Below are 27217 nucleotides of genomic sequence, written 5' to 3'. Positions count from 1 at the left end.
GCCCATAATGTCATTCATTTGGTCTAAACAAGCTTCCAAAGAACATGGAAACAAAAGAGGGAAAGGATAGTTGAAGTACTCACAGAGAAATCACTAAGAAATTGTTAAAAATACATGATAATAATGATAGTAATATGAAAATACAGCAAATACAGTTTTGAAAACATATACTAAGAGCTGTGATATTCTATAATATAAATATAAAATAACTTTAATGACAGCTTTTTCTGTACTATTTTGATCATTTTATGTTTTTATTATATTGCAAAATTTTATAATCATTGTTTCAATTCATATTATTTTAATGGTAAAAACAATTTCTAAGTAGAAAAACCCAAGCCGATTGTAAAATCATAAATTAAAGGGTTCTTCACCATCCCTTCTATCCATCCATTATCCAAACCGCTATATCCTAACTACAGGGTAATGGGGTTCTGTTGGAGCCAATCCCAGCCAACACAGTGCGCAAGATAGGGAACAAACCCCGGACAGGGCGTCAGCCCACTGCAGGGCACACACACACACTAGGGACAATTTAGAATCACCAATACACCTAACCTGCATGTCTTTGGATTGTGGGAGGAAATCGGAGTACCTGGAGGAAACCCACACAGACACGGGGAGAACATGCAAACTCCACACAGGAAGGACCCGGGAAGCGAACCCGGGTCTCCTTACTGCACCACCCCATCCCTGCTATGTTTATATAAATATACTAGCAGAATACCCGCGCTTCGCAGCGGAGAAGTAGTGTGTTAAAGAAGTTATGAAAAAGAAAAGCAAACATTTTAAAAATAACGTAAGATGATTGTTAATGTAATTGTTTTGTCATTGATATGAGTGTTGCTGGCATATATATATATATATATATATATATATATACATACACACATACATATATATACATATACATATATATACACATACTGTATATATACACACACATATATACATACTGTATATACAACATATACATATCTACATATATACTGTATATACACATATATATACAAATCTACATATATATATCTACATATATATATATATATATTAGGTGGGACTCGATTAAAAAATTAATCCAATTAATTAGAGGCTGTGTAAGAATTAATCTTGATTAATCGTATGTAATCGACACGTAAATTTGCCCCAAATCGCAAATGTTTTTTTTTTTTATTTAAAACGGTTTTAGTGGGCTTACAGAATCAAATAATAGACATGGACATGAATATTGTAAACTGAAGCTGTTTTAATTTCTGAAAAAAAGCCTTTAAACTGCATTTGAATTCAAAACAGAAACAAAAATATCATCCCTGGTTAAAATTGGGCAGACTTAAAAATAAAGTGGTAGTTTAAGTACTTTAAGTACATTTTCAGAATAGTATTGTCTTTAAATAATAATAACCAAAATTTCACCATAAAGTGCAGTTTTTCTTCTTAAAAAATAAGTCAGAAACATAAAAGGTAATTTGACCAGCTTACTCTTTAAACTCTGAGTAACATTAGCCAAAATTATTTTGTACATTAGGCTAAAACAGTGTGATCATTGAACATTTTGTAATTAGATGTATTTAGAATTACTAACGGTCACGGAAGTCCAATGATCCCCAGTAAGAGCCACAAAGTCCGCTTTCTGTAATGCATCTAATTTTGCTTGCTTTTCAGTGTGCACAAAACCATGCTTTTATCAAGGCTTCACTCGGTAGTCGAAATGATCAGTCGAGGAACGCTTTATTCCGACTCTAACATTTTTGTAGCTGTGATGTGTGCATCAGTGTAATGGATGTACCAGGAAATCATGCATTGACAAAAGTTCCCGCTTGCTTGGAATTGAAAGTGTGATTAAATGCGTTATTTTTAACGCTTATGGAGTACATGCATCAAGCTTCTCAGCTGTGCTTGTGCTAAGAAAGGGAAAATTTTAAAAATAACGTAACATGATTCTGCTAACCTAATATTTTTCATACGTCCCAAACCAAGGAGATGCTAAGGTAAAATGAATCGGTAGCGCGCACATAGTCAGTACATCCCTCTCGAATCGAACCTCGCGTTAGAGGCTTAAGACTCTACAATTAGCCACAGCGTGTGGCTTGTCTATGCTAAAGTATGTATTGTAGATCGGGTATATATATACATTTATATATATATACCCGTATCGCAGTGGAGAAGTAGAAGTTATGAAAAGAAAAGGGAACATTTTAAAAATAACGTAACATGATTGTCAATATACAGTAATTGTTTTGTGAGTGTTATTGAATGTTGCTGTCATCAAGGATTTGATTATCATTATTTCTTTCAATCAGGCTCGTATTTGTAGGATGTGTTCAAGTTACATTCCGTGTTTGTCAATCGCTGTAAAGATAAGAGGTTTCATTCATCGATTAGTTCCTTACTGCATCAATAAACAGCTCGCCTTCCTTTTATCTGTGATGTGACAAACTGCATGCACGGGTTTTTTTACACTGTCTTCCTTTAGCAGGACATTCACTTTTTCCACCGTGTGCTTTGTTTCCGCAGTAGCTGCACTTATGAATATGATTGTATGTATAAGACGCTTCATATTTTTTTGCTGCCTTCTCAATTGTGTAATTCGGTTTTTGTTCAGCACTCTTTGGAACTGTTGCTTTTGTCTGTGCACTGCGCCAGTTCACGGAGCCGCTTGGTGTTCTTGCATCGAAGGTTCCCAGCTGTACTGGTGCCATCTCGTAATGTCAGCTAAGACCCGGCACTTAAAACTTTCTCTCGCAGTTTCAATGAGTTTGTGCCAAACACCACCCTGACCATCTCATCTTCCTCTGCATAAGCACAGTCCTTCACCCGTGAATATTTACCGCAGTGTTTGTATTGGATTGCCGCTGATGGACGGCCTTATATGGGCAGGCACTAAATTACAAACGCTAGTGGCAGCCTGTCTATGAACTTAATTTAATATAAACTTACGGTTTACGCCGTGCTTTGTTTCCGCAGTAGCTGTACTTATGAATATGCTTGTATGCATCATTTGCTTCATAATGGTTTTCTGCCTTCTCAATTGTGAAATGGCGTTTTGTGCTTATTGCTGTTTGGAGTTCTTCCTTGTGCTCTACGTACTTACGTAGGAGGCGTGATGATGTCACATGAAACTCCGCCCCCCGCGGCCATCTCCAACTCAAGACTCCATTACATTATATGGGGAAAAATAGCTTCCAGTTATGACCCTTATGCGTAGAATTTCGAAATGAAACCTGCCCAACTTTTGTAAGTAAGCTGTAAGGAATGAGCCTGCCAAATTTCAGCCTTCTACCTACACGGGAAGTTGGAGAATTAGTGATGAGTCAGTGAGTGAGTCAGTGAGTCAGTCAGTGAGTGAGTGAGGGCTTTGCCTTTTATTAGTATAGATAAATGTCTCTGTAAAAAATACAAATAAAAATGATTTGGTTTATTTTTCTATCATTTTTAATAGTGATTTCAGTTTTTTCATTTTATAAATTGTTTAACGTGCCTAAATTCTCAATTTTGCCCCCCTAAAAAATCAAATTGCCCCCATTGGGGCTTGCACCCCAAGTTGGGAATCACCGTACTATACTAATTCCTTTCATTCTCTGAAACACTTCAGTCAGCAACTCTAACTTTCCATTTGCTTAAACTGTAAAGGCTCCACTATTTCAATCTTTCCTCTTATCTCATCCCCTGCAGTCCTGGAATCAGCCAAGTCACTCTTCTCTGGACTTTTTCTAGCGCTGTTATGTCCGTTTTGTAGCCTGGAGACCAGACCTGCACAGATGAGGCCTCACCAGTATGTTATAAAGATTGAGCACAACCTCCCTTGACGTACTCCACAAATCAAGGTGCTGTATAACCTAACATCCTGTTACCCTTCTTAATGACTTCTGTCTGGATGTAGCTAGTGAAGAGTCCAATATGACTTCCTAAGTCGTTCATCCATCCATCCATCCATCCTCTTCCGCTTATCCGAGGTTGGGTCGCGGGGGCAGCAGCTTAAGCAGAGAGGCCCAGACTTCCCTCTCCCCGGCCACTTCTTCCAGCTCTTCCGAGAGAATCCCAAAGCGTTCCCAGGCCAGCCGGGAGACATAGTCCCTCCAGCGTGTCCTGGGTCTTCCCCGGGGCCTACTCCCGGTTGGATGTGCCCGGAACACCTCACCAGGGAGGCGTCCAGGAGGCATCCTGGTCAGATGCCCGAGCCACCTCATCTGACTCCTCTCGATGCGGAGGAGCAGCGGCTCTACTCTGAGCCCCTCCCGGATGACTGTCATTCACATAAGGAGTATTTCCAAGGTTTGGACCTCCCATTCACTGTTTCTGTTAATGATTCTGTTTTCGTTAATTCCTTTCCTTTTATGTTTAATTGATTTTCATTGTTCTTTCTTAATATTTGCAGTTATTGTGATGTGTTTTAATTATGTTAACCTTATTTGTTCATCTCCTTTCTTTCTTTACTAGCATGAACCTGGTGAGAGATTCTTTCTAAAACAATCTCTTCAGTATCACGATAACTACAACAAGGGCAAAAATACAGCCAGAAAAGTCAAAATGGAAAGCAGTATATTAAGTCAAATGGGGAGACAATGGGGCGCCTCCTGGCGGTGACCACGGGCCCCTACAGGGTAGGGCTTCCATGCCCTCAACCCGTGGCCCCCAAAGCAACCAGGAAGGCGGCTCCCACGTGATCCAGGGTGGGCTTTGACCCTCTTCTGGTCCCTCACGGCATCCCGGCTGGGTCGTTGCCCCTGGCATCCCTGACAATAGATAGATAGATAGATAGATAGATAGATAGATAGATAGATAGATAGATAGATAGATAGATAGATAGATAGATAGATAGATAGATAGATAGATAGATAGATAGATAGATAGTAAACTTGCTACATGATATTTTTTTGATCCCAAGGTAAAATGCTCTCTTACAGTAGCCTATACACATTAATAGCAGATATACAGAAAATGTATACAGAACATGTTTAATCTAAAAAGTAAAATAAATAAATACATTTGTCCATGTACCATATTTAAATAGAATCTAGTAAACCAGGTCTCCTAAGATAGTGCCATGTAGAGCATCGAGGAAGAGTCAGCCTAGTGGAGGAGCTCTGCAGGTGGACTGGGATGTCACCTTGATGGTGTGTGATGTTGTTCATGATAGCCAGCAGCTTAGCTGACACCTTCTGCCAGCTGCCTTCTGCCCTCAGAGAGTGGACGCTAGCGCCCAGAAACACCTGCTTTCCTGATTAGCTGTTAAGTCTGTTTGCCTCTTGTGTTCTCAAGCTACTGCTCCAAATTACAACTGTGTAAAACTACGGCCTGGCAAAAGAGATGCAGAAATGTTATGCCCATGCGTAAGGACCTATGTTTCCTCAGGAAAACACTCTACTCAGGCCCCTTTTTTGTTTTCAGCTCAATCCAGATTTCTATCCAGGTAATTCTACTGCATTCTCCACACTGGCATTGACCACACTAGTAATTGAAACCTGATCATCAGAAGTATGAGGCAGCACACCTCACCACCGTGCTGCTGTGCCATACATGATGGAGGCTTTCATTCTGTAAATTAACTAGCTACAGGCCATGCAAATTTCGTAAGGGAAACTGCTTGAGGCATGAAACGAAGCTTCAGTCTTCACAGAAACAGAAGATCGGAAATAAACAAGGCAACCTGAAAAAATATGCAGCAAAGAAGAAAGAAAAATCTAACACCAAACAGATTTCAAGAAAACAAGTGCCTTGTGTTGTTTGCGAGTCTGTGTAACTACCTGGCGCGCGCACACACACACACACGCACACTATTCATGTATGTTCTTTGTCTTTATGAATCAGCTAGAAGTCATCTCTCCGACTACACCCACATGTGAGAAAAAAAGAGAGCAGTTCAGCATCCCCACTGAGGATACCTCAGATCTCCAACGCTGATGTGCTTTGTGCCTCAAACTGCTGGAAGAAAGTTGCAAGACGAAGTGAGCGCCCGGCATGTTGGCAGATCAGAGGGACGCGCTTGCTTTCGACGTGACAGTGCAGCATCTGGGCCTCATTAGGAAGGCCATGCATATTAAGGCACCGGCTACCAGCGCAGCAGGTTGGCAAATTTGACTGCAGGCAGATTTGTGCAAATTTGCTTGACGTTTTAAATTGGGATTGCAAGAGGTTCAGGAGATCCCTGAGGCTCTTTAACATAGCAGATCCTTTGAAGGTATGATTTTATTATTTATATGATTTAAAAAAAGTGTTCAATTCCATATCATTTTCGAAGGTGAGGTTTATCCGTTAAGGGATCATAGGCCAGATCTTGAAGAAGAGGCACATAAATCAGAATATGCAACTCCAATTTTTGGTAGTATTGGGTGGGTAGGGATACATTTATGCAGACATAAAAAGAAAGGTTAAATCATTTAAATAAAATCAACTTCAGAAATGTAACAAGCAATAGAAGAACGCTCAAAAAGGATTATTTTCTAAAACCACACTTCAAAACCATAAAGAGGAAGGCCAACCAGCCTTGGGTAAGACACCATCCTATCAAAGGGAACATCAACTCCTCTCACACACACCTATGCGGAGTCAATTCACTTCCCACACAGTTTGAGTATGGAGAAAGAAACTGGAATTATTCACCTAGTGAAAACTCATTCAGAAAAGGGGAGAAAATACAAACTGTACATGCTGGACATTTAACCAGAACAAAGGAGCAGATGCACTAACTACTGTGCCAATGTGCTACTCCAACCCAATAAAAGAAGCAGATAGGAATAATGTAAGTAAGGAGTGGCATTCAGGTGTGTTTGGAGACTTAGTTAGCTGGTTTGAAATTTAGAGCAATTTTAAATTTTCTACTCACTTCACCAAACTGTTTATTATCAAAATTTTATTGCATATTTTTGCAACAGTGACTCACAATAAAAAAATAACAGTGATACTAGAAAGTATTTACAGGCACTAGTAGTGTACATTACCTGTAAATATGTTTTTGAATTCCATTTCACAATATCATGTGGCTGGGATTTGTTTCATAGACAGCAGGCAGCCTGCAATGAAACAATTTCTGTGCTGTTGTTAGTTGTTGTTCGATGTGGAAGGTCTGGGGCTAACTGGAGTGTAAATTTCTTAAACATAAAACTTTCAAAGAAGTACCTGATGGAGATTTAAATCCAGGCTGAATCTCAAAGTAATTTTTTTAGCTACATTCGAACATGACAGGTAATCTAGTAAATCAGTGTTACAGAAAATCTTAATCTTTAGATAAACCAACTTGTGGGCCACTGGTGGCTGACTCGAGATGAAATACTGAAACACCACTCCCCACACCTCACTGCTCTGATGACTCTAATTCACAGTGGTAAAACCACAGATGGATCGCTGCCCACCCCGGGCGAAACCCGATCCACCAGTCCGATGATCGGACTCGATTCACAACGGCAGCATTGTAGGTGGATTACTACTAATCATAGAGGAAAAGCATTGACAATAGTGCTTGATTCATCTAACATTCTTATGCTTTAGTAACTGTGCACGAAAGCTTTGATGGACCACCCCACTCCCCCTGCTCAAATGATCATGCTAAATTCATGGAGGGGTGGGTTGAGACCACACTGGTATGTGAAAACCTAAGTTGTGAACCCACAAAGGTTGGGAAACACTGCCACTGTTTTAGATAATGCAACCTTGAGGTTGTTTAAGTGTAACAAAAATCCTGAGTACATTTTACGTCAATGTAGCATGAAGTGTCATCTAAGCATCTTTCATACATTTCTGCATAAATTAAGTTACTTGGTTTTTTATTTATACGGATGTGGACACCATGCCACTTACCTGGTTTGATTTCAAGAGCAGGAGAAGTGAGCTGCTCTTACTGAGGTTCAGGCAGGATGCTGTGCAACCACAGGATGTGGCAGAGGCAGAAGTAGACTGTTAGTGTATAATGAGACCACCCTCTGCATTCTGGTATAGTAAGGGGTGGTGATGAATAAATAAACAATATCATTACCACCATAATCATGGAATAAAGTATATCATTAATAGTGAATTGAATCAATAAATTCACATGTAATGTCATACCTTTCTTCTATGGTAACAGTCATGTCACCCCATCTACACCTGATCTGCCCCATCCCATGTCCTGCAGCAAAAGGCACTCTCTCCAGCACGCACAGCTGCAGGGGTTTCACCATCAGAGGTGACTGTTGAACAGGTAAAGTAACTGCTCTCAAGGTAGAATTGAAACAGTAAACTAATCAGTAATTGCAGTCACACAGAATATTTCTCTGTTTAAAGATGGATGAGATTGCAGTTTTGTCAATGCTTTTCAATGGGAGATTTAGAAATTGCAATATGTATGCAATGCATTGCATTCGAGAAATGTTGATGAAAATCGAATTGTTCTGACAAATGTCTTTGAAGACTAAATTTGTCAACTGGGAGATGAGTTGTTTCATGCAGTCAGACAGACAGATGGACAGACAGACGTGGCTATCACATTATATACAAACACACCCAAAATCCAAATTCAATGCTGCATAGTAAATTTCAGCCTTATAAGCTGTTCTTTTAACTTATTCTGCAGAATGCTTAAACTTAAAACACCTTTTATACAATAGCTGGTATTTTCATAATTGCAGTATTATTTTTCTGTTTGTACAGCTGGAGCAATGACAGTTTAAGTGACTCACTTCAGGTGATGCTGGAACTCAGTGCCTTAGCCACTAAGTCTCAATCGATGGATCTGCTCTGTTTTTTTTTTTGCTCTTGTTGCTCCAGGTGATATCAGACAAATATACAGTATTTTAAACATTCCATATCTGTAAATGTGATGTTACAAAACGGGATGTTAATTTAATTTGTGAAAATAAAGCAAAACCTTCTCATGATCCAGGGAATAAACAGAAACGATTACAAGCACAAATCAAATGTTAGCTTATAATGTATAGTTCAAAATAAATCAATGGATGCCATGCTCGGACTAAATAATGTGGCAGATATACCTGATCTGGAGTGCTGTGTGCAGTTCTGGTCACTCCACTACAAAAAATAGGCCACTTAAAGGCACTTGAAGCTGTGCAGTGGAGAACTGACCAAGTGCATCCTGGGAGAAGGGGGCATGTTCCATAGTAACAGTCTAAGTCTTGAGCTAAGAAGTCTGTGATTTGTCTTTAAAGGCATTGATCAGGCTAATCCAACAGAGTTCTTTCACTTTAATAGTGAATCACATATTTCGGGATACTGGTGAAAATTAAGGGAAAGTTAATTTAAAGGGTAAGTTCAGAATTTTTCAACTTGAAGTTATTTGTTCACACATCATAAGGTTGCCTTTTTCAGTGTAGTTATTATTGTGTAGATGTCTACAGAACAGAGGCAGCAATTCATATCTGGGCACCAATATTCATTGGCAATAATGGCCGAGGTGAATCCACACCGCTAGTCGTGAAATGTGCTGTGGAGGAAAACAAATGAGGGAAGTAAAGCACACAAGTGGTCTCCTTTTAAAATCCCTGAATCTCACAATGATGGTTTGCTTTTTGCTTTTTGTTCTACTTTGAAGGACATGGACATTCTGTTTTATAATATGTGTGTAACCTCAAGACATGGATTAATACTCTATAACATTTTTGGCTTGAAAAATTATAATTGATAAATATTCAGGCTTTTCTTCACAATTTGTTTTGTAAAATTTATAAAAAAAAATGCTTCACTTTAGAATGCAGTTTGATGTGGAAAACTAATATATGCTATGATTGTGAGGAAATAACTTTTTCTTGAAAAGTGGCAAGCTTACCCTTAACACTGAAAGCTGGAAGAACTTCATTACACAAAGAGTTGTGGGAAAACTCCTAAGTCATGGATGCAAAAACCTTAACAGCTTTTAAAAAGTGTCTGAATACGTATTTGGGACAGCATAGGTATTAACTAACCAGACAAGGCTGATGAAATGAATGGTCTAGTCATGTTCATCAAACATCTTAAGTTCTTATAGTCTCACGGGGTTAAGATGGGATTCTTGGGATGAGAATACAAGTGTGGGGACAACTCACTGGCCGTGGATAGCTACAAAATTCATAGGCTACACTCACAGTACTCCTTTTTTTAAAACTTTCTCTCAATTTTCTCCAATTAATAGATTTTAAATATTCACACACAAGCAAAATAACTTCTTGTTGGCCAGCAAAACAAATTGGATTTGTTATGGAAAGAATAACAGCAATATTTCAAAACTGATGGTTTACAATTAATATTCGATTCATATATAATGTGTGTCACGCATGTTCGCCTGGGGACCACCCTCCTGGCTCTAGTGAGGTAAGCATTTCCACCTCATGACAAAAGGGGGCTAACGGTATCTTCTTACCCCCCACACCATCAAAAGGTCACCTAAAGAACAATGCCTAGTTCCGCCCACAAGGCTATGAGAAGACTCCACCCCCTTTTGGCAGTGACAGTATACTAGGACTTTGACCTACTAGAGAAGAGGACAGAGCCCCAACTCCGTAGCTAGCTTAGCACACTTAAAGAAGAGGCTATTAAGAGCCATATTTTTGTTTTGTTTTCACTGCTATATAGCTGCATTTTTTTATATCATGTTGCAGGTGTTATATTTTGCTATAGCCTAGTGTGACATGTTTAGCATTTACATTTGGATGTAATATTAACTTCATAAAGACCTGCAGTCAGAAGGTGGGTGTTATGCAGCCTCGCCCGTGGCACTGGTTCTTCTGGAATGGGATTAGTGTCATAAGGCATATTTATTGTTTTGAGTGACTACAGAACTCTGCATCATGCATGGTTCTTCATTATCGCCAGCTTCACTGAGGTTCTTTTCATGCCCTTTTTTACAGGGAGTGACGGTACACCATTAGTTTGACTGCACATTCTTTTTACAAATGTAGATGCCAATTCTTCCAACTTCAAATTTATTCGAACTACATCGTCATAACTTTAAATTGTATTGACTAGTTACAGTTTCAGCAATGCATTGTTCATTTTGCCTCTAGTCTGCATGTAGTGATATCCTCAAATGCCAAAGTATAATCTGTTTTATAATCATCATATTTAATATTTGTAAAGTGTTCTCTGCACACATGAGACATATTTACATGCTTAATATGGGTCTGTCAGGAGACTTTTCAGCCACAGACAGTTTATCCACCATAACCACAGGTTTGTTACTGGTCTGATGACATTAACAAAAGAACCATAGCTCCTTGCCAGTTAAATAAGCGCCCCTACTTTGAGTGGCACCAGCATGAGGTATTGGATTGATTTAGATATTTAACATTCAGTGAACCGTCTAATTGTGCCCACCCACATTTAAGCTAAATTCATTCATGGTTGACTCTAGAAATACAATATGTACATTTGTCCCTTTGAGGCTAATGTACTAATAATGTGCATATGAAAAAGCAAGTGTGAATAACCAATGAATGAATCAATGAATACAAATATTAAATAAAACCTTCCCACACTTTGTTCAGACACCTAATATATCATCGCCTACAGTGCCCAAGGTACTCAGAAAAGCAGAGCACTGAAACTTCTACAAAAGCATTTGTTGTGGGGTGAAATTTTGTATATAAGTTGACAAACATTTTGTATGTCTTTATTGGTAACTTGTAACACTAATGTCTATCATTGATAAGAACAGCAATGGTTAGATGGTTAAGAACCCCTTCCCCGCCTTTTAGGAATGAGTCTTTTTGTAATTTTATGACAGGGTTGGGGGAAGTGCCTCAAACAAGTTTGGCAAATGATTCTCTGCAGGGCTCTCTCAATCAACCCCCACAGGAAAGCCAGACTGCCTAACTGGCAAACTCCAATTCAACATATGGTTTTGCGGGCAGGTGTGAAGGTATTCTATGCCCCATTGGTCTGAAGTATGGATGTTTGGAATTGGCTTGTATCAAAAGCCTTTAAGCACCATAATGTCCTATTGGCTCTAGGGGTTGGACAGAAAATCTATAAATTTGCTTGCTTTACACCACTCTCTCTCTCTCTTACCAAACTGATGAAAGACCATCTCACACCATGAACTGAAAAGGACAACACAATGAAGAGCACAGCTCGGCAGCCATATTGAGACAGGCATGTGGCTTGTTCTGAAGAAAGCTCACCAAAAATGATGCTTTAACTAGAGACATTTTAAGGTAACAACAAATCTGTGTGCTGCCTGAAACTGCACATCACCATTTATCAATTTGTATGGTTGCCAATATTCAAATATACTTTCCATATTGTTATTATTTATGTCTATTATCAGTGATACTTTATTTAAAGTGTAACTTAACTCCTACTTGTCTTTTACTACACCTAATTGCCTGAGGTTATAAATGTAGAAGGAAATGTGGGGGACTGTGGTGGGTTGGCGCCCTGCCTGGGGTTTGTTTCCTGCCTTGCACCCTGTGTTGGCTTGGATTGGCTCCAGCAAACCCCCGTGACCTTGTAGTTAGGATATAGCGGGTTGGATAATGGATGGATGGATGGAATGTGGGGGAGAAGTTATATGGTGCAATACCTTATAAACAGTGGTAAATCTGTGAGATTTGAGGCATTCTGACAAAGCCTACATATTAATAATACAAAAAGGAGAAAGTAGAGTGATATATTAGACAAAATTGTATGGAATCAATTTGGGTCAAACAGATCTTAGGGCTAACCACTCAACATGCTGCTACCATGAGTATAGTCACAGCTTTTTGACTAAACTGGACTTTATGTAAAGCTATATTACGGAAAACAGTAGTAAATGAAATAAACAGGATGTCATTAGTTTTTTTTGTGCTATTTTTAATTACAATTTTTACATTGCAACACATGGAACCACAATCTGTAAAACAGAGCAAATCTGTTATCAATTAATCATTAAGTACAAAATGTTCCTCAATTTTGTGAATCTCAGTCACATGCGGGTGAATATTCTTCGCAGCACAGTCTGTCCAAATTCTAACCCAATGTTTTCCTTCATTGCTTTCTGACAGTTCACCTGATCTAACTGTACTTCAGATATACAAAACGTGTACACTATTGCAATGTGTCACAATGGAGTAAGTTGCTAGACATACAATAAATTACACACACAATCACTCCAACCTGCTTGACCTAAATAAGTGTCAAGAAGGTCTGGAGCCTGCCCACAGTACCAGGTGCACAATGGGAAACAACGCTGAACAGTTCACTGGTCCATCACAGGACACACATGTGAATACACCCACTCTGGAGTCAGTTTAACTTCATCCATTAATCCAACCTGCCCATCTTTGCTTATGTTGGAGTAAAACCTGCAGGGAGAGATTTCACACAGACAGTGACAATGCCAGGAATTTGACTCATGGATACTGGATCTGTGTGGCAGCAATAGTAGCCAACTGTGCCACCTCACAGTAATGTTAATAGTTTATAAACTACTAGCCAACCCGCGGCATACCATACGCCACATAATTAGGCTGGTTTTTAAATAATTTTTAAGCACAGGGAGAAAATTAACATTTGAAAAATCGGTAATGTAATAAATCAGCAAGAAAAGCAACATTGTAACAATGCACGGAATGAACCAACACACAATCGTCCGTGTGGCGCTCAGGTGCAGAGGGTGGAATGGGAAAAGAGGAGAAGAACGTCCACTCGCCCCCTCCCTCATGCTAGTCTGCTGATTTCTCGGCCAGTATGCACTGCCTGCTCGTGTGCCCACCTCCAACTCATCATTTTAGTCGTTGTCTTCTTTGTACAGTCCAGATGCAGCTGTGACTCATGTAGACTTTTCATTGCTCTGTGCGGTTTCGGCTGCCTTTCTATATATAATCCACCAAGACACCCGACTACGGTAGCAGCGAGGTGGGAGGGGGGTGTGTACAAAGTGCAGGAGCATCTAAGTAGACGCATGTTTGTTGTGGATGCGAATTGCTGTATGTAGCATGTAAAACAGTTTGCTATGGTGCACGCGGTCGTGCGTTGTAACCGAAAACTCGGTTTTTAAAGACTGCTCACTTCATTGTGTATACGACTGAAGGTGAATGAAAAGATACAACTCTGGAGAGGGCAACATACAATACAGCGTTTTACACGCTGCATACAGCGATTTACACCTGCGACAAACATGCCTCTTCTTAGATAGTCCTGTCGCGTCCACCCTCGTTCTCGAAGCATACACACCGCCTGGTCATGTAGTGTCTCTGTGTGAACCGGTCAGGCACAGAGAAGGTCAGCTGCTGAGAGAGCTTCTCGACTGTTGCAGGGCCTGCATTGGTGAAGCAGGTGAGACGGTAATGAAACAGAGGCACAGGGCTTATTGGTTTTTAAAGACTGCTTCCTTCATTGGGTTTTAACCAATGCATGGAACGAACCAACACACAATCGTCCATGCGGCGCTCAGGCGCGGAGGGTGGAACGGGAGGAGAGGAGAAGGACGTCCACTCCGCTCCCTCCGTCATGCTAGTCTGCTGATTTCTCGTTCAGTATACACTGCCTGCTCATGTGCCCACCTCCAACTCGTCACTCGAGTCGTTGTCGTCTTTGTACAGTCCAGATGCACCTGTGACTCATGTAGACTTTTCATTGCTCTGTGCGGTTTTGGCTGCCTTTCTATATATAATCCACCAAGACACCTGACCACGGTAGTAGCGAGGTGGGAGGGGGGTGTGTACAAAGTGCAGGAGCATCTAAGAAGACACATGTTTGTCGCGGATGCGAATTGCTGTATGTAGCGTGTAAAACAGTTTGCTATGGTGCACGCGTCATGCGTCGCAACCGAAAACTCGTTTTTTAAAGGCTGCTCACTTCATTGTGTTTTAGCCTCAGTTGTAAAGGAATGTTTTAAGGATCCCATGGGATTCCCCCTCGCAAACAGTTTTACACGCTGCATATGGCGATTCAACGTGGGTCGGAGCTGCATGTGACCTCTACGACAGACGAATATAAATGACGCTGGTTTTTCTGTGTCGTCGCGTCCAAGTTGGTGGGTGTGGCTCTGTGAGTTGTCGTCTAGAATGGAGGGCACTTCCACTTCCTGTTTCTGCAGAGGTGCACATGCCCAGTGTAGGCAAACAGCTACATCATATGCATTTTCGATTGTTTTAGTGTGGATAGAGATACTTCTGCAAACAATGTTACAATGATAGTGTGAAGAGAGAGCGTTTTTGTTTAAAAATGTCATTTTTAAATGACAAATGTAGTAGTGTGGATGTTACTTCTGTCACACCCATCAGCAGACCGGCCTTATGCCCTTATGAGGAGCATTCAATAATTTATCTACCTCAGTAGGAAAGAAAAAAGTTTTCAAAAAAATTTTGTTTTATTTTTCAATATAGTCCGCTGACAGCTCCATGTACTTCATTCACTTTTTCTGCAATGACTTTAACCCCTTTGAAAAAAATCTTCTGTTTAACCCTCAAAACAGGAAGTCACATCTTCCTTGATGTCTTCATCACTTGAAAACCGCTGTTCGCTTAGATATTTCTTCAAAACTCAGAACAGGAAACATTTTGAGGGAGCCAGGTCAGGACTGTAGGGTGGACAGTTCAGCTAGGTGACATGTGAATCAGCGCATTGTCGTGAAGAAGATAATTTGATTGACTCTCCTGACATCCTGTCTCTTGGAATGTTATACTCGGACTGAGCCACAACTGTGCATGAGTAACCCTGAGCCATGTCACAACATTCCTAGACTTGTTTCAATATGCTTGCTACTTTCTTTCATACTCAGGTAGATAAATCATTGAATACCCCTTGTACCATATCCTCGTCGAGAATTAGTAGTAAAACACAAGACACTCGAGAGTTCTATATGATGTTCCGTCATTGAGTTCTCTGAGTTGCATGAATCCCCGTAACTCTCTGCTTAGTATTTGAACTCTTTGTATACTTAAGTGCATACATACATACATCTAATTTCGACATTCAGGTTGGTGTTGATCATGTACCTGACTGATAATGAGCTTCCTGTTTTCCTGACCATATCCTTGCCCGTTCCCTTTAAACTAATTTTATTTTGAGATCTAGCTACTGACCTGTCCTCTTTTGTGATGTACAGCAGCTACTAGAATTGCTAAATAAAATGAAATAGTAAACTTTGCTGTTGGTCGATCCCACACATGTTAAGATATTATTAATGTTATTATTACTTGTTATTTTGTGACATATTTTCAAGGCTATTTTATCTTCATGGAAGCACTGGTTTTTGTGTTATTTTCTGAAGGGTGTGGCCATCCAGTTAATAACAACAACAGCCCCAGTGGCCAATATAGGATTGGATGCGGTGTGCGTGCAACATCATTATCATACCATGTGATTTAAAGAAGTGACACTTCTCTCTAGGCATCCTCTCATTGGGTTAAACCTGATAACAAACCTCAAATCACAATAATTAAATAACAAAGCTCAGAGAACAAGGAAGTAAGTCTTAAGCCATAAAAGGGTAAACATAACAAGTGTGAAGTCATAATCAAAGGGCAGAAAAAAATTGCAGAGACCAGTAAATTTAAAAACTAACACTATGAAATAATGCAAAGGTTTTTTTTTTTTTCTCACAAATCCAAATGTTGTGTGATTACGTACGTATGGTGCTGATTTTTTATAACATTGCGCTAGTGATTTCATGAGATACGACCTTCAGGAACCACTCAGATTCCAACATTCATAAAGAAAACAAGATAGGGTCTTTGGAGAACAGGAATCATTTTAACAATGCTTAAACCATAAGGAAGCAAAAGATAAATCTATTCACTAGATTGCTTGGCTTTAGAATCCATACTAAAATCATTTTTAGAGGAACAGTTGGAAAAAACTAAACTAGACATGGACACATTTGTCAGTACCCCTCCAAGAAAAAAGAAGTCACAGCTGTCTGTAAAATAACTTGAAACTGATAAAAGTAATTGGCGCCCATCATTGTTTATTCTGTATTTAAGAAACATCAGACTATTTCAAATAATAGCACAAATGAAAATGACACGGATAAAAATGATGGGACCCTTAACCTAACAGTTTGTGGCACAACCTTAAGAGGCAATCACTGCACAAACAAGCGACTCCTGGAGCTCTCAGTGAGACTTCTGTATCTGTCAACAGGTAGTTTGGCCCACTCTTCCCGAGCAAACTGCTCCAACTGTGTCAGGTTTGAAGGAGGTCTTCTCCAGACTGTAGGTTTCAGTTCTTTCCATTGATGTTCAATTGGATTCAAATCAAGGCTCATAGAAGGTCACTTCAGAACAGTCCATCGTTTTGTTCTTACCAATTCTTTGGTGCTTTTTGATGTGTATTTTGGAGGATTCATGACCTGCAACTGAGACAGAGCTTTCTGACACTGGGCAGAATGTTTCATTCCAGAATGTCCTAATAGTCTTGAGGTTTCATCGATCCCTGTACAGACTCAATGCACCCTGTGCTAAATGCAGCAAAGCAGCTCCAAAATATAAGCAAGCCTCCTCCATGTTTCACAGTTGCTATGGTGTTCTTTTCTTTGAAACCTTCATTTTTTCATCAGTGTATACAGAGCTAATGTTATTTGCTAAAAAGCTCTGGTTTTGTCTCTTCTGTCGAATAGACATCCTCTCAGAAGCATTGGGGCTTGTCAATACACATTTGAACAAATTACAATCTGTTTTTTTCTATGTTTTGCTTTCAACAGCAGAGTCCTCCTGGGTCTACTTCTATTCAGCTCACTGTCACTCAAAAAGTGATGGATGGTGAGATCAGACACTGATGGACCTTGGAGTTTAGCTTATATTGCTTTGCCCATTCTGGGGTTGATTTTCCTCTTGTGGTTATGTCCAGGGTGGTTGGCTACAGTCCAATTCACCATAAACTTCTTCATGACATTTGTAACTGGTGTCACAGGAACATCAAGATGCTTGGAGATGGTCTTACAATCTTTTGCCCCTAACATGCTGGTCTACAATTTTCTTTCTGATCTTCTCTGACAGCTCTGTCTCCTTTGCTCTCTATTGTTTATGTTCAATGTTGGTCACACAATGATACCAAACACCAGAGTGACTACTTTTCTCCATTTAAATCATCTGAATGACTGCACAATTAGAGATATGTGCTTGAAGATCGCTCAAATCCAGTTATTTATGATCTTATCTTGGGGCACCAACAAATGTGTCCAGGCTATTTTAGAAAGTTTATGTAGAATAAGCAATACTAAATCTCGTTTCACACTTTGCTTGCATGCAGGTATACATGGGGCAATTGCTTTTCATATCATCACTTTTTAAGGGGGCATAAAACAGTTTTTGAATAAGCTGTAAAGGGTATCAACACATTTGTCCACGTCTCTATAAGCCACATCAATTAGAGTAATCAATTATTTTACTTTTATATTACTCTGTAAATACGAGCAAATATGTACCAGCTGGAAAGGACAAGGATGGCACTCAAATGTTTTTTCAGTATTTTAATAAGGAAGAAGCAACCGATAACACTGACCATGAGTCCAGCAGTTATACAAGTAAGGAACTCACACATGTGTGACATTAGCACTGTATTATTTTATACACACACAAACTAGAAAGTAGACTCCTTTAGTACACAAAAAGATTTATTTTAATTACAAAAAGTTAATCTTAATAATTTAAAAACAAAACCGACTCAAGCACAAGAACACTCACAGATTATACTGTTAGTGTAGTAGCCAGCAGACGTCAGCGCTTATAGATCGGTGCCAGTGCCAGCTACCTGCAGTGCTTACTGTGTGACACAATCAATATGCTCCTGTCTCTGTGTCTCTCCCTTCTCGGAGCTCTTTACGTGATGAAAAAGGCAGTGAAAAAGAAAGCTTTTACATTTGGTAATTAAGTTTCATACATTTACTAATCATTAAGGTAAAGGTTTGGTTAACTTCTTTGTGCACAAACTTCTCTTCCATTTCCATTACAGAGATGGGATCAAAAAATCGAAATGAATGTTGGGATATGGCAATATATTTTGCAAGATATGACTCTTATACCGTTCTCATTTGATTTGGTATTGAAGACTTTTTTGCCTCTGTATATCTAATTTCTTATGAGAAATGAAACTGTATTTTACAGTTAACAAAAGTAATAATGCAGCTGTCGTATGTTAAATTATACAGTAAATATTTCCAGAACAAATACTGGATCATTTTTATTTAGTCTTCTCTAAACTAGAATGACACTCTTCACTAATGATTTTCTTTCATTGCGTTGTAAAGCTGAAAACATGTTAACTTTTAAAGTAGAACTATATTTGTTACTAAAGACAACGTTGACCTCAACACAATTCTGCAGTAAAACTGTCATGAAACACTTTCATTAGAGCTGAGGGTACCATAAAGTCAACGTTCTCTACAGCCGTGTGAAAATAGTGCACATGTGCAGTGCAAAGCGGACCTTAAGCTCTGTGAGTTGTCGTCTAGAATGGAGGGCACTTCCACTTCCTGTTTCTGCAGAGGTGCACATGCCCAGTGTAGGCAAACAGCTACATCATATGCATTTTCGATTGTTTTAGTGTGGATAGAGATACTTCTGCAAACAATGTTACAATGATAGTGTGAAGAGAGAGCGTTTTTGTTTAAAAATGTCATTTTTAAATGACAAATGTAGTAGTGTGGATGTTACTTCTGTCACACCCATCAGCAGACCGGCCTTATGCCCTTATGAGGAGCATTCAATAATTTATCTACCTCAGTAGGAAAGAAAAAAGTTTTCAAAAAAATTTTGTTTTATTTTTCAATATAGTCCGCTGACAGCTCCATGTACTTCATTCACTTTTTCTGCAATGACTTTAACCCCTTTGAAAAAAATCTTCTGTTTAACCCTCAAAACAGGAAGTCACATCTTCCTTGATGTCTTCATCACTTGAAAACCGCTGTTCGCTAGATATTTCTTCAAAACTCAGAACAGGAAACATTTTGAGGGAGCCAGGTCAGGACTGTAGGGTGGACAGTTCAGCTAGGTGACATGTGAATCAGCGCATTGTCGTGAAGAAGATAATTTGATTGACTCTCCTGACATCCTGTCTCTTGGAATGTTATACTCGGACTGAGCCACAACTGTGCATGAGTAACCCTGAGCCATGTCACAACATTCCTAGACTTGTTTCAATATGCTTGCTACTTTCTTTCATACTCAGGTAGATAAATCATTGAATACCCTTGTACCATATCCTCGTGAGAATTAGTAGTAAAACACAAGACACTCGAGAGTTCTATATGATGTTCCGTCATTGAGTTCTCTGAGTTGCATGAATCCCCGTAACTCTCTGCTTAGTATTTGAACTCTTTGTATACTTAAGTGCATACATACATACATCTAATTTCGACATTCAGGTTGGTGTTGATCATGTACCTGACTGATAATGAGCTTCCTGTTTTCCTGACCATATCCTTGCCCGTTCCCTTTAAACTAATTTTATTTTGAGATCTAGCTACTGACCTGTCCTCTTTTGTGATGTACAGCAGCTACTAGAATTGCTAAATAAAATGAAATAGTAAACTTTGCTGTTGGTCGATCCCACACATGTTAAGATATTATTAATGTTATTATTACTTGTTATTTTGTGACATATTTTCAAGGCTATTTTATCTTCATGGAAGCACTGGTTTTTGTGTTATTTTCTGAAGGGTGTGGCCATCCAGTTAATAACAACAACAGCCCCAGTGGCCAATATAGGATTGGATGCCGGTGTGCGTGCAACATCATTATCATACCATGTGATTTAAAGAAGTGACACTTCTCTCTAGGCATCCTCTCATTGGGTTAAACCTGATAACAAACCTCAAATCACAATAATTAAATAACAAAGCTCAGAGAACAAGGAAGTAAGTCTTAAGCCATAAAAGGGTAAACATAACAAGTGTGAAGTCATAATCAAAGGGCAGAAAAAAATTGCAGAGACCAGTAAATTTAAAAACTAACACTATGAAATAATGCAAAGGTTTTTTTTTTTTCTCACAAATCCAAATGTTGTGTGATTACGTACGTATGGTGCTGATTTTTTATAACATTGCGCTAGTGATTTCATGAGATACGACCTTCAGGAACCACTCAGATTCCAACATTCATAAAGAAAACAAGATAGGGTCTTTGGAGAACAGGAATCATTTTTAACAATGCTTAAACCATAAGGAAGCAAAAGATAAATCTATTCACTAGATTGCTTGGCTTTAGAATCCATACTAAAATCATTTTTAGAGGAACAGTTGGAAAAAACTAAACTAGACATGGACACATTTGTCAGTACCCCTCCAAGAAAAAAGAAGTCACAGCTGTCTGTAAAATAACTTGAAACTGATAAAAGTAATTGGCGCCCATCATTGTTTATTCTGTATTTAAGAAACATCAGACTATTTCAAATAATAGCACAAATGAAAATGACACGGATAAAAATGATGGGACCCTTAACCTAACAGTTTGTGGCACAACCTTAAGAGGCAATCACTGCACAAACAAGCGACTCCTGGAGCTCTCAGTGAGACTTCTGTATCTGTCAACAGGTAGTTTGGCCCACTCTTCCCGAGCAAACTGCTCCAACTGTGTCAGGTTTGAAAGGAGGTCTTCTCCAGACTGTAGGTTTCAGTTCTTTCCATTGATGTTCAATTGGATTCAAATCAAGGCTCATAGAAGGTCACTTCAGAACAGTCCATCGTTTTGTTCTTACCAATTCTTTGGTGCTTTTTGATGTGTATTTTGGAGGATTCATGACCTGCAACTGAGACAGAGCTTTCTGACACTGGGCAGAATGTTTCATTCCAGAATGTCCTAATAGTCTTGAGGTTTCATCGATCCCTGTACAGACTCAATGCACCCTGTGCTAAATGCAGCAAAGCAGCTCCAAAATATAAGCAAGCCTCCTCCATGTTTCACAGTTGCTATGGTGTTCTTTTCTTTGAAACCTTCATTTTTCATCAGTGTATACAGAGCTAATGTTATTTGCTAAAAAGCTCTGGTTTTGTCTCTTCTGTCGAATAGACATCCTCTCAGAAGCATTGGGGCTTGTCAATACACATTTGAACAAATTACAATCTGTTTTTTTCTATGTTTTGCTTTCAACAGCAGAGTCCTCCTGGGTCTACTTCTATTCAGCTCACTGTCACTCAAAAAGTGATGGATGGTGAGATCAGACACTGATGGACCTTGGAGTTTAGCTTATATTGCTTTGCCCATTCTGGGGTTGATTTTCCTCTTGTGGTTATGTCCAGGGTGGTTGGCTACAGTCCAATTCACCATAAACTTCTTCATGACATTTGTAACTGGTGTCACAGGAACATCAAGATGCTTGGAGATGGTCTTACAATCTTTTGCCCCTAACATGCTGGTCTACAATTTTCTTTCTGATCTTCTCTGACAGCTCTGTCTCCTTTGCTCTCTATTGTTTATGTTCAATGTTGGTCACACAATGATACCAAACACCAGAGTGACTACTTTTCTCCATTTAAATCATCTGAATGACTGCACAATTAGAGATATGTGCTTGAAGATCGCTCAAATCCAGTTATTTATGATCTTATCTTGGGGCACCAACAAATGTGTCCAGGCTATTTTAGAAAGTTTATGTAGAATAAGCAATACTAAATCTCGTTTCACACTTTGCTTGCATGCAGGTATACATGGGGCAATTGCTTTTCATATCATCACTTTTAGGGGGCATAAAACAGTTTTTGAATAAGCTGTAAAGGGTATCAACACATTTGTCCACGTCTCTATAAGCCACATCAATTAGAGTAATCAATTATTTTACTTTTATATTACTCTGTAAATACGAGCAAATATGTACCAGCTGGAAAGGACAAGGATGGCACTCAAATGTTTTTTCAGTATTTTAATAAGGAAGAAGCAACCGATAACACTGACCATGAGTCCAGCAGTTATACAAGTAAGGAACTCACACATGTGTGACATTAGCACTGTATTATTTTATACACACACAAACTAGAAAGTAGACTCCTTTAGTACACAAAAAGATTTATTTTAATTACAAAAAGTTAATCTTAATAATTTAAAAACAAAACCGACTCAAGCACAAGAACACTCACAGATTATACTGTTAGTGTAGTAGCCAGCAGACGTCAGCGCTTATAGATCGGTGCCAGTGCCAGCTACCTGCAGTGCTTACTGTGTGACACAATCAATATGCTCCTGTCTCTGTGTCTCTCCCTTCTCGGAGCTCTTTACGTGATGAAAAAGGCAGTGAAAAAGAAAGCTTTTACATTTGGTAATTAAGTTTCATACATTTACTAATCATTAAGGTAAAGGTTTGGTTAACTTCTTTGTGCACAAACTTCTCTTCCATTTCCATTACAGAGATGGGATCAAAAAATCGAAATGAATGTTGGGATATGGCAATATATTTTGCAAGATATGACTCTTATACCGTTCTCATTTGATTTGGTATTGAAGACTTTTTTGCCTCTGTATATCTAATTTCTTATGAGAAATGAAACTGTATTTTACAGTTAACAAAAGTAATAATGCAGCTGTCGTATGTTAAATTATACAGTAAATATTTCCAGAACAAATACTGCGGATCATTTTTATTCAGTCTTCTCTAAACTAGAATGACACTCTTCACTAATGATTTTCTTTCATTGCGTTGTAAAGCTGAAAACATGTTAACTTTTAAAGTAGAACTATATTTGTTACTAAAGACAACGTTGACCTCAACACAATTCTGCAGTAAAACTGTCATGAAACACTTTCATTAGAGCGCTGAGGGTACCATAAAAGTCAACGTTCTCTACAGCCGTGTGAAAATAGTGCACATGTGCAGTGCAAAGCGGACCGGGGGATGCTGATCGAGTAGCCGCACTCACCTCTTCAAAGGTAATGTGACGTTTATGACACCTTATGGCTGACGACTGGGGATCCTACCCAGCCGGAACACCTGCAAGGACCGGGAGAGGGACAATACCTGACCTGGGCCACGAGAGGGCAGCCTTCCTGGTTTGCATGGGGGCACGGGATTAGACCTTAGAAACTCAACCCTGTTGGGGCCTGTGGCCACCACCAGGGGGTGCCCGGAGGATTATGGAGCCCTGGACTGCAGCACTTCCCCACAACCAGAAGTGCTGCCGGAAAAAATTCCAAGTATGCCTGGAGTGCTTCCAGGTGGTCATGCGGCACTTCCGCCACACCAGAAAGTGCCACTGGAAGGTCATGGCGAAGCACCTGGAGCTCATCCAGGGCATTATAAAAGGGGCCGCCTCACTCCATTAAGAGAGCTGGAGTTGGGAGGAAGAAGACGGAGCTTGTGAGGAGAGGAGTAGAGGCGGCAGTACTGGGAGAGTGAAGGAAAGAAGGGACTGAGTTTGGCTGGAAGGACATTGTGAGGTGCTGTTAGTGAAGAAGAAAATAAATGTGTGTGTTCTGAACATCTGGTGTCGTGTCTGTCTGTGTATGGGGGTAATCTTATCACACACCTACATATTATTTGCCTACAGACAGATGTGTAAGGCAAGCAATGACATTCATATTAGGTCAGGAACAGTAATGTGATTCCAAGAATTACAAGTGACTTGTTACCCTACTCCACTACCAGGAAATGTAGTTAAATTATTGTAACATGCTAACCTTCTGTTCAGAGGTTTATTTTCTTCAGAAATGATGAGAACCTCATTTGTTTTCCTCTTCTTTGTTGTTAGCTGCCTATATCTCTAATTATAATATTAATGGACTTTTGTGTCGCAATTTAAAGATTAAGCAAAATGAATGTTTGCACTGTTGAACTGTGTGTCCAACCTGATTTGTTTGTTCATGTATGGTTTAATTATTTTTGTTAAAGCTTTATAGCTGTACTGTACTCAACCTGTACTCATTGAAGTACGCTTTAAAAATTGAATTCAATTGTACTGAATATTTCACTCTTGGAAGGTTTTATTTCCTTTCTGTTCTTACCCTGGTCACTGGGCTGAGAAAGCACATGGACACGTCAGGATTGTGCACAGTCATTGGGCGCCCTGCATGTCAGGCAAATGACATTTATTGGACTGGGCATACTGATCAATGGCTGAGCAATGGCTCAGGAAACACACTGCCTGGGTCAGTTGATGGTATCAGTGCATGCAGGGCTATCTAAAATGTTTCATTGCATTAAGATGGATGGAAAAACATCTACAAGCTGCAAACTGACGATACCAAGAAAGGCTTGCTTTACCCACCTTTAAGGAATACTTGGTTGTCTGCGACTTAGTCTCTGCTCCTCTTGACAATGTACATCTGCTGATGACCACATTCCTGGCCTTTGTGTTGGGTAAGCCATTTCTCCTATGGGTGGAAAGTCTTTCCATTTTCAGTAGTAGTGCTGATTTCTGAGGGTGCAGTTGACTGTCTTCCAGTGGTCTTCGCTCCACATCCATTATTCTCTAGAAGAAAATAAAACAGAAATGATACAGTCAGTCATTATCCAACCCGCTATATCCTAACACAGGGTCACGGGGGTCTGCTAGAGCCAATCCCAGGGCGCAAGGCAGGAACAAATCCCTGGGCAGGGTGCCAGCCCACCGCAGGGCACATGCACACACCAAAGACAATTTAGGATTGCCAATGCACCTAACTTGCATGTCTTTAGACTGTGGGAGGAAACCGTGCACCCCCACGCTGACACGGGGAGAACATGCAAATCCACGCAGGGAGGACCCAGGTCTCCTTACTGTGAGGCGGCAGTGTTACCACTGCGCCATGATATTGTTAATATTTTCTCTTTTACTAATAACGCAATGGCCAAGCTGCTGTCGCTACATGAGTTTTCCTCTGTATTTCCTGTTTTTTATCCTCCTCCATCACACAGACATGGCGTTTGACCCTGTCCTTGCCCTATTCTTTGGTTATTTTTCAGCCTTTTTCAGGTTTACTTAAGGGCTACGCTAGTGTCCTTCTACCTTGTCCTGGATTTTTTAATTATTTTAAGCTCACACTTCTGCCATCCTGCCATTCATGTGGTTATGCAGCGAGGCGTCTCAAGGGAGTCGTGGCAGAAGGCCTTCTGTGTCACCTTCAGCCAACAGTTACATGACACTTCAGAGGTATGTAACACATTTAGAGTGCATTTCAGCTTTACAGAACTGAGTTGGAGGTTACACTAATCAAACCAACATTTACAAGTAAATATGTTATGATATTTTTGTTTTATGGATTAACTGATGGCATCCATTGTCTTGCTGTAGGACAAGAAAGGTTGCAGACCAAAGTACTTCAAAATCCTGGGTTAGACAACACAAGTGCACTCAGCAGCAGAATAGCGTGCAGCATTGTAAAGACATTTATACCCAAGGAGGCACGATTACAGGAGGATGCCAATGGTCTCCTCCGACCTTTATGTAAGCTGCAATTATTTCATGTTTTTCCTTGTTGTGCCAATATCTGATTTCAAATGCCTCAGCCCTCCTCCCTTTCCTATAGATGATATTGCCACAGGCACTGTTCATGAAAAGAAACACGTTTTTGTAGGTTTAATGTGGTTAAAGGATCTCTTGTCACTTGATCATGTGTGTTAAAAGTCTGTGAAATATGTCCACCCTTTTACAGAGGCAAGCAAAGGCAGGAGGAGGGAGCAGTGAACTTGGGAAGCTCATTATGCTGGAGGAGTCAAAGTGTCACAGCAGGGTGTAACACAAAATTCACACAAAGGGCAGCATTGCTCTTGCTTCCTTCTCACAAGTGCTAAATAGTTATAGTTAATGTGAATGGGATTGGGGTTGAGGTTGGGGGGGGGGTTGGGGGGTCAGCAGTAGAAGAACCAAGATAATCCTATCCACCTTTACAATGGATTTGATTTTAGTCATTCATTCTCTCAAACAGGCCATTGGGGAGCTAGGAACTATCTGAGCAACACTTGGTGTAAGGCAGGAATCAAATGTTGAAGTTTAGAAAGGCTAAACACGGTAACCTCAAGATAGGATGTCATTAGGAGGATGTGAATTCAAAAGAACTGAAAGTACTTGGGTACACTGGTCATGGAAGAAAACTGTATTGAGAAGCAAACTGGAACATGGAGGGCTTACTCCAGCATGACTTTAAATCCAAGACAAGTCGTAATAAGACATACTGTACAGTGGTATATGGGTATGAGGACTGAATTCTAACAGCCAGAGTGGAAAATGTTTTGCAGTGATGAGAAAGAAGGAGTTTAAGGAGGATCTAGGAGCTGTGAATATACAGTACCTTAAAAAGTATTCACCATCCTTGGAGGTTTTCACATTTTATTGTTATATACAACATTGAATCACGGTGGATTTAATGAGGTTCTTTTGATACTGTTCATTTGAAAAACACTCTTTAATGTCAAAGTGAAAACAGGT

General features: G+C 39.7%; 1 pseudogene; it reads right to left on the bottom strand.

Annotated features, from left to right (window-relative positions):
- The window catches only part of LOC120543342, a 168011-nt pseudogene that overhangs the window by 3253 nt on the left and 137541 nt on the right, over nucleotides 1–27217 (bottom strand).

Source organism: Polypterus senegalus, chromosome 13 (genome assembly GCF_016835505.1).
Source record: "Polypterus senegalus isolate Bchr_013 chromosome 13, ASM1683550v1, whole genome shotgun sequence".
NCBI lineage: Eukaryota > Metazoa > Chordata > Cladistia > Polypteriformes > Polypteridae > Polypterus > Polypterus senegalus.
The sequence above is the reverse complement of the archived record's forward strand: the minus strand, read 5'-3'. Positions and strand labels throughout refer to the sequence as shown.